The sequence below is a fragment of the Falco punctatus genome (genome assembly GCF_963210335.1).
Source record: "Falco punctatus genome assembly, chromosome: 6".
NCBI lineage: Eukaryota > Metazoa > Chordata > Aves > Falconiformes > Falconidae > Falco > Falco punctatus.
In genome coordinates, this window is record NC_137585.1 from 57142650 (window position 1) to 57160271 (window position 17622).

The window sequence follows — 17622 nt, forward strand, 5'->3', positions numbered from 1 at the left end:
CATTCCCTGGCCTTTCCTGAGTAGCTGAAATGTGTTGTAAGGAGTGAGAATTCCATTAACTACTTAATATAAACCCCTTACATTAATTAAAAAAAAATAAATTGTGAAAATGTATCGTTTACTGCAGAAATACTAATGAGCTGGAGTAGAGAAACATAACAAGGGAAGTCACTACTTTCTATAGATAGATACTTTATTGTTTTGTGTTTTCACCTAGAGAGTAAACCTAGAAGGGAGTTAGTAAGTCAACTTAAATATCTGCTGGACTTGGTTTGTAACTTGCTTTCATCTGTACTTGAAGTGTAGTTTGAGATGTCGAATCATACAAATTAATACTAGTATAAAATATAAGTCTAGTTCTTAGAATTGTGCAAATTAGAATAGATTCTTGGTTTTTTTCAATTCTTGTCTAAGTGCCAGCAAGCTATATGGTCTTGTTATTTAAATGGGTTTTATGCCAAAACATGTTTTTAAACAAATTGTGCCATTTTGCTACAGACCACTGAGTTTTCACCCACAAAATCGGTGTAGTTGTAGAATCTGTGAACAGTTGTTTTTCTGTCATCTTTGGGCAGACTTCTAATACCCCAAGGCAGCAAATGGGCTGTTTAAACTATGTAACTAAAGTTACCTGTCGTCTTCTAGAAAATTGTTGGATTGGGATGGTATCCATTTTGCTTGTTGCACCTGCTTTAAAACTAAGCTGCAAGTCCCATGGATGGGTCAGAATCATAACTAATAATGTTTCTGTTAAAAAAACCCTGCCTCAATCTGAATTCTTGTGTGTACTGTCCTTTCTTTCAGATACTCTGTGACTTTTCATTGACAACAAGGTGTTACTGGTTATTGAACTGCAGCACATGATAGAGTAACTACTAAGCTGCATCTGTGGCCACAGGTTCAAAGCATTTCTCTTTGTGGTTCTGTTGGTATAAACAGTGCCACCCCCTTATTTGTGTTCGGGAGTTCATGTGGTGGACCTGATCAGGAAGCTGGTCCAGATGAAAAAATAGCTGAGCAAGGAAAGTAATGACGTTTTTTTAATCCAGATCAGTTGTGAGTGACGTACTGATGTTTGGAAGTGATGGGTAACTGAAGAAATGTTTCTACAAAGTAAAACCTGAGTGGTGGGTAAAACCCCACATGGGTATAGGGTTTTCTTATTAGTTTTTTTGTTTGCGTTCTATTTCTCAGCAGCAATACATGATATTTTGCATACATTTAGGCAGAGATGTATGTATTAGCTGGGGGAGGAACCTAAGTCAGTTTATCTGTGGTCAAGTTGTGCTAACACAGCTGTGATCTGGGTATGGCTTGAAATCCCAGCTGAGCTAAGCACGCAGCTAGCTGTAGTCCTGCTTGCCACTGCACGTTCCTGCCTTCTCTTCGTTGTGCCAGCTCTGTCACTAGGCCAGCAGGGAGGCAGCTCAGGAAGCTAAGCTGGCTGAAATGTACCCTTCCAAAAATATATTTTCTGCTGGCCTTGCTCCACAAAGCTGCTCATGATGGAGACTGATGTGAGCCAGAGCACACCTGTGGCCAGCAGCAGCAGGTAAGCCCATTGCTGTACCTCTGATTTGTGTTACTGGGTAGCCTCCAGATACCTGGAGCGTAACCTCCTGAAAGGTGGCTGCATACATTTCTATGCAGCCCTGATGTCCTGCTCTTGCCCTCCACACTGCCCGCCTGTCCCTCCACGCTACTGCTGCATTATCCCTGCCTGGTTTTGGCAATCATCTCTCCCCTCTGCTCCCCTGACACCCTTGCAATTCTCCATCACCTTCTGCAAAGGGCTCCTTGAACTGGAGGGAAGAGGAGGAGGGATGGGAAGGTAAAATGAGCCTTGAGCTTGTGGACTTCAATTTGAAGAATGCTGGTTTAGGAGATGTGGTGACTGATGTATGATTAGGGACTCTTCATAAAGGAGTCTGCTTTAGCCAATAAAGCAGTTAATGTCAAGAATACTTCAGAATCAGCAACTGCTGTGGAGATCTGCATGACTTTCAGAGCATCACTAGTACATTTATTTTGGTTTCTTGTTTGCAAGCCCTTTTTGAATTTTATTATTAAAAAACGTAACAGAACAGCTACTGTTTGTACTTTTTAAGTAATGTACTCTACCAAGTGGTACTGCTTCAATATCCATCAAATAGCACAGCTGGCACAGAATAATGAGTGTGTGATCTGTTTCAGTAGTGTTATTGATGAAAGAGAGTATAATGGAAATATGAAGAATTAATGTAGTGTACCCTAGGAGCACACATGTTGGTTGATTTCTGTGTATGTCTGCCTTCAATGTATGTTTTTCACTGTGGAAGTTCATTAGAAAAAAAACTAAATTGTGTAGCTGTGGAGGGTAAATCTTGGAGGCTTTAGTCCCATGTAAAGACAAGACCCTGTTGTGGAATTGATACCATTTTCAAAGGGTGCTGTGGGTGCTGCTTTGACGTAGTCATGGCTAGTAATGGTAATATAATATTGGCATCTTTGGCAGTCTCTGGAATTAATCCTTTATGAGAGAAAACGGGCATTCAGTATAGCTATCAGATGCCAGCAAAATGGATGGGCAAGGACAAGTCTGTCCATGCTAGCTATAAACCCAAATCAGCTTGTTTTCCATATATAAGTGTTTGAAGTTTTAGTGTGGTATTTTAAACTACATCAACCTCATTCTTAATATCTAGCAGTTGCAGAACTTTGCAGCACAAAAGATTTGCTCACAAAAAAACACAGAAACATAAAGCCAGTGTGAACTCTTATGTAGAGGTTACCACTGAATGCAGTTGGTAGAGAAACAAAAGATCTACATGAAAGCTTTGAGAGCTACAGTATTTCAGGTAATATTTGACACTGTACAGTTCTCAGAATTCCCCATAGCCAAGGAGAGGTGGAGGTGTGTGAGGTTTGTCTGAGGCTGAAACTTAAGGGTACTGTCCCAGCACTGAGGAAGTTCAGTGCATTTCTTAGGCCTTTCATTTAGAACACTTTTTTTTTTTTTTTTTTTTTTTCCCTAAACTCAGTAAGTCTTCATATGTATTTATGAATTCCAATCTTGGATATGACTGTAAAATGTGTGAGAGCATGTACTGCAAATATTCGAGTATCATAGGCGTTGATTAGAAACGCGTGTGTTACTAAGATGAGAATTCAGATAGGTTATTTTTTATCCTTAAAGATTTTCTGCCACTTAAGATAACAGGTGATAATTTCAGTACAATAAGGTGAATATGACTTTTCTGTGTCGTTGAAGGTACCAATGCTTATAAATGTCATGCAACACACAAAGTTGACAATTTGATTCTAGAAACCTTCCACAGAAGTTGTTTTCTAAATGACACCTAGTCAGATTCGTTAATGGAAGGAATCATTGGAGGACTTATTTAAATAAAAGTATGTATGACTTTTGTTTGTTGAGGGAAGCTTCATTTTATTGTAAACTTCTGTTCTTCAGAATGGGCACCTTCACTGTATAAAGTCTTCCAAACTACAAATTTAGGACTATGAAATGTGCGAAGAGGCAGCTTCAGTAGTGTCTTGGGAAGAGTTAAGTCTTACAAAAAAGAAGAAAAGAGATTTTTTTTTTTTTTAATTTCCTATCATCTCACCCCAGCCATACTCTTGCAGGTAATAAAGATATAGTTTGGAGTAGACTTAGAAAGGTGTCGGGGGGAGGGGGGGGGGGGGGGGGCGGAAATAGTAGCAAATCATGAGGTCCACAACTGATGGGACTGAGGAATTTTAAAATGTGACTGGGTTTGCAAGCCATGTGTGCATTCTTAGGTTACAGTCCCATTATTTTGAAAAGTAAAACAGAGTAAATGGTCACTTAAGCTAACCTTGTTATGAAACTAGTGGTTCTGTGACGATTATTTTACGGTACTAATTAAAGATAAAATTAGTTTATCTTTTCGGGAAGAATGGTATAACAAAACCCAGTGCAAGATCCTACGGTAGGGCAAGGTGGTATTGGTTTCTTTGATCTCTAAGTTTCTTGACGCTCAATTTTCTGATACGTTTAATTTGCTTGCACTCTTTTGTCCACTTGGTCAACAAACAGAAAACCAAGTGGTTTAGCCAGGAGTCCTTGTGAGTGATGCAAGACAAGAAAAAAGCTGTCAAATCTTCATGACATCTCTGGGGTCCTTACTGACTGGTGGTGCCAAAGTAATTTTTGGATGATCTTTTGTATCTTTTAGCCATCATCACGTGTTGTGGTGTGGTTTTCTCAATCTTCGGCTTCCATAAATCTTAAGAGGGGCAGCTGTTCGTTGTCTGTTTTTTGTTTATTGTTTTGGGTTTTTAAAAAATGTTTTAAATATGTGTTGCTAACAGGAAAAGGAACGTATATGCAGTGTGATGCAACCTCAGTGCTGTCCTTCTTGTGTTAGGCTGTAGGCTCTTCCACTGGCGAGTGGTCTGTGCTGTGTTCTGATCAGAGAACAGGCCTTACTGCTGGGAGCCCTGTGTGAATGGTGCTCTTCCTCACCAGGGCAAGCCAAGCTTTAATCTTTGTTCTGCTGTTTCTTCTGGTGTGTAGACACTGACACACGCATGCACATGCAAACACCCACGTTTCTGTTCATGTTGAATATCCTTCTAGTACTACTTTTACAGATCCTTTACAATATTAGGAAGAGTATTATACAAAGCAGACAATATTCATTACGGATCCTCTAGAAAGGTGTGTTTATTTTTTGCTGAAAGAAAATGCTGCATAATGTTAACATTGGACAGCAGTTGTCTAATGTGGTATAAGAGCCATCCAACAGAATAAAGCTTTGTAGGGCTCTATATTGGGAGATCTAGGTCGGTACAGAAATTTCTGTAGTGTTTCAGCAGTGTTCAAGAGGGAAACATTTTATAAGACTCAAAAATGAGCCTTTTAAAAAAATGGAAATAAGATACAAGGAAATAGACCTTTTCGTTAAGTTAGTTGTAAAGCACCAAGAATAAAGATTTTTCATTTAATGGAACTTTGCTCTCCACTGTACAGGGAGATCAAACTACAGGTTTTGGTAACTTCCATCTCAAAAATAGAAAACTACTTTTTAGGGCATGGTTCAGCTAGACTAGTGGGAGTGTGTTAAATCACTAACAAAAAGAGTAATCAAAACGAAAGATGATGTAGTTATTTAATTGCATGGAAGCGGACTGTAAGAGATCCAGCAGTGAAAAGAAGAAAATGGTTGCTTGGATGCACAAATAGGATTATACTAGGGTTGTACTTAAATCTGGCGGGCAGTTCCTAATAATCAGAATTTTAATCAGTTGGTATAGCCCAAAGCACGGACAGGCATCTACACAGTCTGATTACCACAGTTTTAACAAACCAGCCACATTAACTACATGTGTTTATTCTCTTTTTCATTGCAAATGCAAAGACAACAAAATTAATCTAAACCTGCTTTTTGGCAGATGCAGTTCAGTGGTGACAAAAGGTACTCAAGACTGTGGATCTTCTCATTGGCTACCAGTGAAAAGTCTACATAGTTTTGATTTAGAGGAGTAACTAAGCTATTGTTAATCTTTCCCTTTTATGCAATGAATTGGGGTCACAGAGGTGGTAAAGTTAAACGATTACTGGAATTTCTCCTTAAAGTGGAAAGAAAAAATGTATGAGAAGCATGTGAGGAGGCATGTAAACAGAACTAAGAAAATCAGGAGTTTTTCAAATGTGATGGAAAGAGTTGTGTGCAGAAAAGGGAGAAGTGGTAAATACAGGAGACAAACTATTTTTAGAAGAACCCAGATTTAATGATGTCATGGGAGGATGGGATTGTTAGTTTTTGAAGAAACAAAGGCCATGTATAAAAGCTAGATGTTCAGGTACGGTCAGATTCCTTGTATCAAAGTGCAAAGAACTTGCTGATAGTGAAAGAGGAACCAGTGGGTGGATGAAGAGCACATACTGAGGATACGTACTGAAATTGTAATTATCTGTTTATAAAACGCAGTGGCTTGGTCTTAGTTTTGATAACATCTTACTGAATCTGCTTAACATTTTGGTAAGAAAGACCTTGCAGGCTTTTCAGTGTTTTTTCTATTAATGTGTTAGAAGACTGTGTGCAAAACATGTCAAAAACATAAAAGCAAAACTTAACCTTTCCTGAGATGTTTGAATGAACAATATTTCAGAGATTACAATATTACAAAATATAAACTCAATGCCATTTACTTAATTACAAAATTTGGCACTTTGCTGGTTGTGAAGACTTGGCAAGAGCTGTGGGCCTCAGGTTTTAGGAGGCATTTGTGGTTAAATATTGGAGAGCTGACTCACTATTTAAACAGTTTCAAGCCAGGCATCCTTTTCAAGAATTAAGCTGGATTCTCTCTTCCTCTTAGGCCTCATTACTTGACTTAATTGTTGTAGCCTTGTACTTTATTTTCCCATCTCCTTGCCTTTCTCCTTGATCCTATATCCAAAAAACTTTTCCATAGCACAGATGCTTAAAAATTCAGTCTGCTGTTTCTGCTGTTTTATTGTTGTGTAAAACCAATGCTTTTTCTATATGCTGTTCCTCAGAGGACATTTTTAAACAGATTCAGAATTTCCAAGTATAAAATAAGTTAGTAGTGCTTGCTTGTTTAACCTAATGTCATGGTTTGGAGTTTGGTGTTCTGGCTGTTTCTTTTAAAAGGATGTAGTTAATCTGGCAGACAATCACAGAAAACAATATGGTGGTGTGGATCTAGAGGAATTGTTTTAGTAAGAAATTGAAAAATATTTGCGTATGTGTAAGTTGTTTTAAAAATGATACCAAGTAAAATAAAAGTCTTGTTTCTCTGGAAGTTTAGAGTAAGAGGATCATTTTTTGGAGAGCGATTAAAGAATAGAACAAGGACGTTGTCCCACATCCTCAGAAGGATTAATGGGGATGGTGGAGTAAACAGCTTGTGTGCTGCTGTTCAAGATGCATGTTCATTAAAGACCTGGGGTTTTCAAAATGTGCTGAGGTGAAGATGTGAAACTTTAATACTGTTTATGTATGCATCTATTGAATAAAACAGTTGTATCAACGTAGTACCTGGATGAAATGCTTGATTACCTTTAAAATGCATTAGGATAGGCCAAAATATGGAGCGCCACACCTCAAGATAAGGGAATGTGAGTCTTAGGATGTTGTGCTAGAGCGAAGTGGAGAGGTGTAGGATCAGTATCACATAAATCATGAAGTATTTAAGCATTGGCTCAATGTTGCTGCCTGCTGCAGTTCTCTCTGCTCATCCAACTCAGCTGTTTGAGCTGTCTTTCATCTTCAGTTCTGCTGTAATTGTGGTGAATATAAGAGCTCTTCTGTCAGAATGAGCACGTTTTTTAAGGATTTACTGATGAACAGTGTTCCAACAAACGTTTAACTAACATACCTAAACTTGAGCATTTTGCTAAAATGATCACTTTTAAGGAGAACTACAGATAATTAAATACCAACATGCAATTTCAAAAATTTACATAATGATTCTTCAAGATCAGTTGGTAGTCCTGAATTTAAACAAACCAACAAGGCTCCTAATTTGCTTTTCTTTGTTTTTTTAAAATATTTTTTAAATGGTATTGGGTATTTTTATATAGCATTAAGGCGGGGTGGCATGAGAAGGAAGAAGTAAAAAGTTGCTGATCACTTTGAATCCAAATAGACTGAAACACACACAGCAAACCAGATCAAGTTTTGAGGGTCTGGGTGTTAAAAAGGAGGAGTAAGGAAAGAAAAGAAAGCCCTCTGTGAGTTTAAGGAGCAGGCAGCTGGCAACGGCAGGAGGAATGCTGCTGAGAGGGCGAGTTCCCGGCGTGATCCTGCATCAGCCTCCTCGCCGCGTGTTCAAAGAGGGTTCTGAGGGCGGCACGCCGAAACGGCCAGCTTGTGTGCTGAAGCTTGTGTGTGGTTGCAATAATTTTGTTTTCATAGGAGCCAGAAAGCTTTACAGTTTAGCTTGGGTTTTGCCAGTTTTGTTTTTTGGTTTTTTGCTTTCTTTTTTTCCTTGGAAAGGGCTAAAGAGGGAAAAGGAGCAAACATTTATTACTGTATCTTAATCATATGTCTGACAACATGCTCATTTAATAAAAATCTTGAGGTAAAACTCCACCTGTTAGCATAAGCAAAGTTATAAACTAGATTCTGCAACTTCACCTCTACCATTCATAGTTTGTTTTCCATAATTGCAGCCAGCGGCACCAAACTCTTTCTCAGCATGTTTAATTTCTTCTTGGATCTCCTTTATTGTTGTTTTTCACTCTGTTTTGGTTTGTTAGCACTGCTGCTTTTTCATCCTTGTAGTACTTAGGCACCTTCAATATTAATTTTTTTACTAATCGTTGCCAAGTGGATGAAGGGCAAGGATTATGTCTGACCTTAGTTCAGTTTGCTTTACTATTAAAATGCCATCTCCCCAAAATGAATTTGCTTTTTGGGAGTGAATTGTTGTTGCATCTTCGTTTGTCAGACTGTGCAAGGCAAAGGCTTTCCAGGACACCTGAAAGAAGAGGAGTTGATGTGCAGGACAGCAGCGTGCGTGGGCAGGCAAGGAGAATGTTTCATGCCCCTTGTGCTGTATTTCTCAGGGGTTTCTTCCTGTTCTGCTGAATGTTCGTATCCCTTTAAACCCCTGTGTTTCTACGGGAGAACATTCCAGCTCTGGCACCTCTTAACGTCTGTTCTGTCTCCAAACATTAAAGTGAATTAGTCAGTCTTTGCTGATGTACAGAAATCTTTTTTTTTTTTCCTTCCCAAGTAATTATAAAGTGAAGAGGTCCTTTCTGTGACCATTAGGGGAATGAGGCTCTTGGAGCTGACCACATTCAGTAATTACTAGTTGAGGGCAAATGCTTTATTTTGGTGCTGCATCTCTTATGTGCATGTGAGGTCTGGTATGTGGGAGTCCCGTGTTCCAGAGACCTAAGTTTTGTTTTCCAATTGAAAGAATTTGGCTTCGTGGTAGTGAAGATATGCTAGCCAAAATAAATAGAAGGTCAAAGTATGGGCTATTTTAAGTCCTAAGCAGGATACCAGGATTCTTAAATCATACAGAATTTGCCACCATGGATTACATCACAACTCTGAAGATGCAGGATTTACCACATCAAATAAATAGGTTATCCATTTAATCCATTGTATTAGCCAGTTACGAAATGGGCGGTATTCAGCTACCAGCAAAACTCAAAGGACTGATTGCAGTACCATTTCAGCCTTTTTCATCTATCTTATGGAAGGCATAACATGGCAATAAAATAATAATAATTTTACTCAGTAACATTTGTCTTAGGTGGTAAGTTAGTTCCTCTGTTTATTACTCTGTTTGCCATCTCAAATGCCTGTAGGGCTTCCAGTTTCACCCAAAAATGGTTTTGTGTGGAAAAATTAAAGCTGTTTTGCCATAGTGACAACTCTGGTTGAAGAGCAGAGATTGTAATGAGTTACTTAAACTGTCTATGTAAAATCTGAAATACTCAGATTTATACTTTCAGTTTGAACTGAATCTCCGAGATGACAGTAGCCAGGTGAAATTATTCCATGCTGTAGAATAATCATTGGCATCAGAGTGCTCAAAAACTCTGAGCTGAGAAAATTACTTAGCATAATGTATCCGTAGGGATTTGGCTGTGCTTTCTTCAAGTATTTCCAATTGTGAGAGTTTAAAAGAGAAAGATGTACTGGAATGAGCTTCAGGGAGGGGCAGGTTCTATGCTGTGTGGCTCACCATAGGGCAAACAGAAAACAGAAGACGAGTGGAGTTGCTAGCATTTGAAGGAATCAAGTATGTAAGCTTTAAGTTCTGTCATAAGATTTCAGGCTGGTAAAGGTAATACAAATTTTGCCGTTGTTTGGGGTAAATTTTTAAACAGGATTTAATCCACAATTCATGTAGTATCTCTTAAAGCATGTTTTCCTTTTGATGTATTATGTCCTCAGTATTCTTCATGAAGGATCTAGAAAATTGGGCTGCTATAAATTGCATCCCATCCTTGCTGCTTATGTTTTTTGCAGGGTGAATATTCACTGCTAAACAAATCTAAATACACCAGTTGTAAGCAAATATCAAGCAATACTTAATATGGTATGCAAGAGTGGAAATGATGAAACGCAAAGGATGTCAAATCTGAAATAAATCAGTTTATATTTAGTATCATTCTGTAAAAAGTTTATAAGGAAAGACAGGTCCCTAAGGGAAAAATGAGGGACAGGGAGAGAGATAAAAAGTAAGCTGCAGGGTGGTTTGTATTGGTAAATGTTCGACAGTGGTTTTGTTTCTGTATACTGAAAGCCATAAAAAAGATTTAAAATAACTTCTGTTTCAGAAGAAATCAGTGTTAAGGCATCTGTAACATTCCTGTAAGAAGCCACTCGTCCAACTATAATGAAATTAGATTTCTTGTTTTGAATAGGTCACCTCTGTCACCAAACATTTTGCATGTGAGATTAGTCTTGCAGCATGGGCTGGGCAGGTGTGCTTACTGGTGGTGGTTGCTGTAATACCCACCCTGAACTGGGGAGCCTTCTTGTCTGAATCCCTGTATAAATGGAAACATCCAAACACTTGCGGGCCACGAATTTTGAACTTCGAGAGGCAACTACCAAAGTTAGTTTTCCCTATTTCAATGTGTTCAGTTGCCTAGCAAATTATTGGTGATAACCACTCCTGGTATCTAGTTTAGATGCAATTTAGACAACCAACATTTGGAATCTGTTTCTTAGAAACCAAACGGAAAGAGGTCAGTCTTTGTGGAGCAAAGCCGTTGATTGACAGTGTTTAGGTTTGTGACTTAAAATACAGATGAATCTGGTGTCTGCATATATAATAAAAATCTTCCCTCTGTGTTCCCTTGGTTTTCCTTTGCACCTTTCCACTTGAAATAAAGAATTTGGTTGGTTTTGGGTTTTTTTCATTTTTTACCCAAGGTGAGGTAGGAAAAAAAAAGGGTTTATAAGGGGAAAAATCTAGGAATGTGATGGGTCTATTCCTGCACAAAGTACTTCAAGTAGTTAGCTATCTTAAGTAATAATTTTGAAGGGAATAATATTTATTTTAAAGGAGCTTTATAAGAGTGACAACATTAACATGCTTGGAGGAAGCGAGAAGGGGGATTTCTACTTAGGATTAAGAAATTTGTGCATATTTTTATATACAAATAATTTGCCTTTGCCATCACTTCTGATAATTGTTGAACTCCAAGGCATGAGGAGAAAGAGCCCTTTCAGGGCGTGGGATGATTTTGTGGAGAGCTAATTCTACCTTTAAGCTGCAAATACAACAGACTTCATGTGTCTCAGTGGAGACTTTATAGGTTTTCAGAAAAAAAAAAATAAATTAAGAATCTGTTGTCCCCTACTTGCTTCTGTAGTTCAAGGCTATGTCCTCTTACCTGAGAGGAGGTTAAGGAGGGGCATCCTCAATCTCTCCCATTTCAAACAGGCTCACACAACAGGCATCAAGGAAGAAAAGCCAGCTTGTAGCTTGCCAGCGCTACAGTGTATGTGGAAAGAAATTTGATGGTCACAGCAAAGCATGGCTTCAATCTGGCATTTAGCTTAAGTCCACAACAAGGTAATTGTAAAGGCTTGAGGAAGACCTCCTAGGAGCCTCCTGACTTTCCTAGGAGGTCTTGTCCCTACTGCTGAAGGATGAAATTTGGCTCTCAGCCAGACCTGCTCCACTTTATTGTTACTGTACCTGCAAGGTCATGATTTCTGTGAAAGATGCCATTTTTGTTAGGTATTCAGGTAAACTTCTGTATTTCTGCTGTGTGGGCTATTGCCAGTTGTTCTTGAGATGGGGATGCTTCATGATGAAAAGTGCCCAACATTGACCTTCGGATGGCGCATCATGTGCAGGTTAATTTTTTTTTCTTTGTATTAAAGTGGCTTTTACATGGTATGTGTAAACTGAAACACTGCACAATTTGAGTTTGAAATAGCTTGTAGAGGCCTTTCTTTCAAAGTTTTAAGAATTTAGGAAGAAAACGTGCTAGTCACTTTTTAAAATTTTATTGCTCCCACAGATACAGATTTCAGCAGAATGCTTATTTTTATTTTCAGTCAGTCATATTTTCATACACATATCTCATGTTCTCAGATAACTTTAACCTTTAAAGAGGACCCAAAAGAGGGAGGAAAAGGGTAGTTTCCTGCTTTGTCATTATTGTGATCAGGTAATGATAAATTGAAAAGAGCTAGCAAGCAAAATTCTGCAGCTAAAAGAACAATTTGAAAAAGTGAATTTGAAAATATCCAATAAATGTTTTTTTAAAATAAATTAATGTTTATCATTCTGACTGTCCCGTAGGCAATAAAATTTCCACAGGAACTGATGTTAAATGTGGACGATTTGTTAATAATTCTTTTTACTCTACTTTTTTAAGCAAAAATTTTGAAGAAGAGTAGGAAACAAAAGCGCAGAGTTCGGTGTTCTAGTGGTTGGGATTATGTCCTTTTATTTTATTTTTTTTTTAAGTAGTATAAGCCAGACAAGAAACAGTTTTTGAAAATGGTCGATACTGACACTTTTAAGTAGATGTAGCCTTCTAAAGTGGGTGATTTAGAATGTTATAGGTAAAAATGACAGTATAAGTTTGTTTATATCCCTTAGCTGCGATCAAAATATTATCAAGTGCTTGACAGTAAGTGAATGAATAGGTTCAAGTGCTTGTCAGCCTGAGTTCTAACAACCTGTACACAGGCACCTTTCTCCAGTTACTTTATTGTACTCATTGAGCTTTCTAGATACTTAAATTTCTGAAGGAAGAAAAAGCCCTAGTCATTTTTTTTCCCCCTTAACTTCAAATTTGTTTATAGTCATATATTTATAGTCATTTATAGCCATAAAATGGCTTTGAAACTATGTTAATGCACTTAATGTGTTCTACTCTCTACTTGTAGATCTGAGTGCAAGACATACATGCAGAGGATCTAGCACTGTGGCAGCTAGTGGTTTGAAAGGACACTTTTTCACTTGAAAAGAGTATGTGCAAAAGATACATTTACAGAGAAGGCATCTTTGCTTCTCCCTGCCTCTTCTGAGGTGTACTGTGGTTTGGGGTTTTTCCTCTCCTGTTTTTTAAAAGGTTTGTGCTGGGAATTAACGCATACAGAAAATATCCCCCAAAGTTAATGTTTGATTCTGCAACCAGAGCATACAGAACTGAGTTTAATGGCAGTTTTTATATCAGCTTTGCAACTGTGTGCTGACTTTAATGGAGCAACAGGTTACGAGCAAAAGGAGGAGTATGATTGCAGGTTGTCCCATGTGGTCTTTCTTACACAAGGAGAGTGCACACATTGTTCAGACCATTCCCAGCCTGGGGGGGCAGCAGAATTGCTAATGTTAGAATTTCTGCAAGCTTTGACTGTGACATTTTTTTGTTTAAAAAAAAAAAAAATCTACCCTGTTTACACTTATGCCTTGTCTTCCATGACTTTGGAGAGATCAGCATAACTTTTTGTCACTGCCTAGTCTGTGAGAGAAAGAGTTGTATTTTACTTCACAACACCAAGTAATAAATTTTACTGAAGTTATGGCAGTTCCTAACTGGCACTCCTGTTAACAGGGTTTAGATAAGTGCTGGTCCCGGTTTGTCTTGCCTGGGTTTTTTACCATGCACTACAGTAATGAATGTGTTACGGAGAAGCAGAAAATACTCTCCATCCCCTTCCCCCTCCTTGCACAACTGCACCTAACCACCATTGATGCTTCATGAATGGGAAATTACAGCTCCTAAATTTGACATTGTAGACATAACTGAAAAGATTAACTTTTATAGGGTTGTGACTGTGAAAATGTCTACTTCTCCGTGTATGTTTAAGTTTGGGTAAATATTTTGCAATCTGGGAAGATTTAAGAAAATCCCAAACAGAGTAAATAGCCAACTTGTAATTGGAAACAACTGGTTGGAGAATTTCGTTACTGCTTTGCATTTAAAAGGAGTTAGGTGCTATAAATTTGTGGGCTTTCTTTTATCCATTAAAAATTCTGGTTAGATCATTTAAGAATCATTCTTAGGTAACTGAAACAGGCTAGTCTGCTTTATGTAGCCAAGCCATGTGAAGGTTTTAAAACTTTGCTGGAAAAATATCAGGGTAAATACCAGTGCAAACACACCTGCATTAGTGTAGCTTGCCTGTGAAAATTGTTATTTTTATTATTTTTCTAATGACTGCCTGTAAGATTCCATCAGAGGGGGTGGGTCAAGATTTCTGTTCCGTCTTTCTCCTACCCTGAAGATTTTAGCAGGGAATTTGGCAATAAACTAAGTAAATCCCAGTAATTAGTGAAGGGGTTAAGTTTTCTGAAAACGGGGCATAGGTGACTAAGGCTGTGATTCTGTCCCCAGCTGGCTCTGGCACTTGCTAGACTCTCTGCTGAGCTGTTTTCGTGTGTTAAGCCAACAAAAATCTAAACTGACTAAAAAACATAGTTAAATAATACCGGCCAGACCAGGTAGGGCCATCGCAGAACCAGAGACTGTGTGCGTTGCAGAGGGATAGACCTTGAATACAACTGTCCAGATCAAGACAGCTTATGGCTAAAGGGCAAATAAATCATAGGAAGGGTATGTGACTTGCTTCAGGTTCCTATTCTAAATGCCACTTATGCACAGTGGCAATCTTTGTTTAGTATGTATGTGCAAAAATATATGTCTATCAAGTAGTTCAATAAGTTTATCCTCCTGTACCTTTGTGAAATCTAAGTTTTAGTTTCAAGTTAAATACAAGTTGTTAATTATTTTTTTTTAATGTCTTACGACAGTGCACTCATTTATGTGGAGTTCATGTTGTCCTTTTATATTAACTAGAATGGCTTTGATGGGTCAGAGTTGAAGTGTCGATTTGTCCAGTACCCAGTTTCTGACAGTAGAATAGTAAATTCTGACAGCAAATAGGAAATATATAGGGAAGGGAATAGTAAGAAGGAACACTTTATGATCATTCCCTAAAACCTTTCTAAGTATCTGCAGCTTAGAGACTTTTTGAGCCAGATATGACATCCTTGAGTTTAAAAGCTCTTTGTGGAGCTTGTGTTTGTTCAGTTACCTTCCGAATCTTTAAACTTTTGGAACTCATTCCCACAAGACATTGTGGATCACAAGGTTTAACTACATACCATGTGCAAAAGGTATTTTTGTGTAGTTTTTTCTGACCTGCCCCTTAATGTCAACCACTGTTCCCTAATGCTTGTATTGGGAAAATAGTTGTGCTTTATTTATCTTCTCCATGCCACCTATAATTCTGTACTCATCTTCTCTGTCCTGTGGAGTCCCTTTCTTCAGGCTGAGCAGTCCAAGTAGCATATTTCTGGGTTTACTCTGTCTTTTTTTTTTTACAGGGGGAGGCATGATTGCATACATTACTACATCTTTTTGCACACTGTGGATTCATACAATAGAATTGTATTTCTGTTTGAGCTCTTCTAATTCTTTCCAAATAATTCTGTTCATTGCTTTATGATAGCTATTGAGCTAGTGTTTTTGTTGAACTGCGTGACTACATGACTGATGTTTCTTAACAGACAGAGCTCCTTTGCTAGGTGCATTATTTTGCATTTACCAGTACTGAATTTCTGCTGTTCTCTTGCACAATCCCTCCACAGTAAGAGTGTTCTGCCACTTTTATCATCATGCCTAGGACCTGAGATGAGTTTGGGACTACGTTACACTTGATATTATGCAAAAAAGAAGAGTGCTTTGCCTTCCCAAGATGCTTTTAATCCAGGTGCAAGGCAGAGGACAGCAGATGAATACAAAGAATTGAGGCAGTATCGATAAGCAGAGCTGCAGTGGTCTCCAGTTTGCGTAGGCAACCTGCAAGACTTGATAAGAAAGACTAATAATAAAGTATATTTCTGAGAGTTTAGCCCTTCTCTTGAGTTTTTAAGAAGGCGCGTCAAAGGAAATACCAAGTGCTCATTTGGCAATTTTAGAAACGGAGAATGGAAGGCTGCCAATTGTTAGCCTGATGGAAGCAGCAGTTGAGTTTTCAGTGTTAAACGTGAGTGGGTAGCTAGTTTGAGAGTCATCCGAGGGGCGGGGAAGTGAAAGCAAGCAATTTATGGTGAATGGCATGGAGCAAGAATCATGGGGGGAGTAGAGAAAGTGTGATGTGTTAGCCATATAAGTCAGCATTTGTGCATGTTCAGTAGGGTAAGCAAGAGGGAGTTAGTGGAGTTATGCAGAGTTAAGCTGTATGTGTTCTTCTGTTTGTCTGCTGTGATTTGGTTCAGTATATGCTAAGGATAGCAGAAATTCACATCTGTCACTTCCCCAGTGACAGATTACTTTCACTGGGTAAAGAGTGAGGGGAGAATGAGTGGAGTCCTCAGTGTGACAGGCCACACTGCAGAAAGAGACACAAGATTATTTTTTTCCAAGACCCAGTTAAACACCGAAATGCTGAGGAAGGTCTAAGAGATCAGTCTCTTGTCTAAAACTCCACTTAAGATGCATCCTAGCCATGAAGACCTCGCTTGACACGATACTGCCAAAATTTAAAAAATAAAATAAATAAAAAATGTATCTGTTTTTGTTAGTTTACTAACTGGCATCTTAAACCCAAGAAAAATTACATTTCTATATACTCTTCTAGTTCTAGGTCAAATGATTAGTTCTGTGACAAGACAGCATGACACTTCGAGTATGACAGAAGCCCTGATGCTGCAGCAGAGGCTGGGAATATTAATGGCCAAATCTAGGTGAGTGCTTTTTAATTCTGCCAGTTCCATAGCTGTTTCATTTCTTCCTCATAGCCTTGGTTCACATCTCTTCTTTGAAGCAGCACTGCACTTCTTTGTTTTCTGAAGTATTAAGATTAAAATATATTAGAGACAAAATAACAAGCTCGTATGATTATTGATTATATAACCTTTCTTCGTTTTTTTTTTTTTGAGATACAATGCCTGTACCTTATACATCTTCATATACTACAGCTTTCTACTTGCAACTCTAGTGATTTTTTCCCAAACTACTTTTCACTGAAGGTTTTTTTTTATTGGCTTTTTGGTTTTTTTTAAGTTTGTGAACACCTGTCTGCACCAGATTTGATCAGTTATTTTACACTGAATGCAAAGAAAGTCATGTACTATAACAGCATGCCACTATCTACTTCTGTTTCAACTGTGTCAAAATGTTTGGGGCTGTCTTAAGACTGGGCTTTGTGAAGTGTAAGCATCTGTGCCTAAAGGCTGCTGGAAGAGTCTTCAACCATGACTGCTGTATGGATGAGAGGTTGAAAACCTTTGCTGCAAATTTATATATTCATTGTTAATCTGTATTGCATCTATTGTCACCTGTTGCTCTCTTTTTAGCAGTGAATTCTCAGAATAATTAGGGTAGTATCGGTAGGTGAACAAGACCAACAGCTGAACATTACTGTAGTGAGGCATTTTGGGGTGCCAGGGTAGAAAATTAGTAATCGGTGTTGTTATCTGTATCTTCCTTTCTAAACAAAACAGGCAGAATTTGTAGGAAAAACCCCCAGAGTGGTTAAAATAACAATGGGATCTATATGTGAAGACTATTAAAAGTAGTCTGTAATTGAGAGAGTGATTAGACTGACTGATTAATAAAATTCATGACTGATCTTCACTATGCAAAAACCCAGTTGTGTGTAGCATAGCTTCACTCTGCAACAGCAGAAC

General features: G+C 38.2%; 1 protein-coding gene across 2 annotated transcripts in view; it reads left to right on the forward strand.

Annotated features, from left to right (window-relative positions):
• Positions 1-17622, forward strand: part of FRS2 (fibroblast growth factor receptor substrate 2) — a 78772-nt gene that overhangs the window by 43147 nt on the left and 18003 nt on the right. For both annotated transcript variants that reach the window (XM_080391129.1, XM_080391130.1), the window contains one exon: positions 16572-16677. The gene's annotated coding sequence lies outside the window, so the exon portion shown is untranslated. The remainder of the gene's footprint in view (positions 1-16571; positions 16678-17622) is intronic.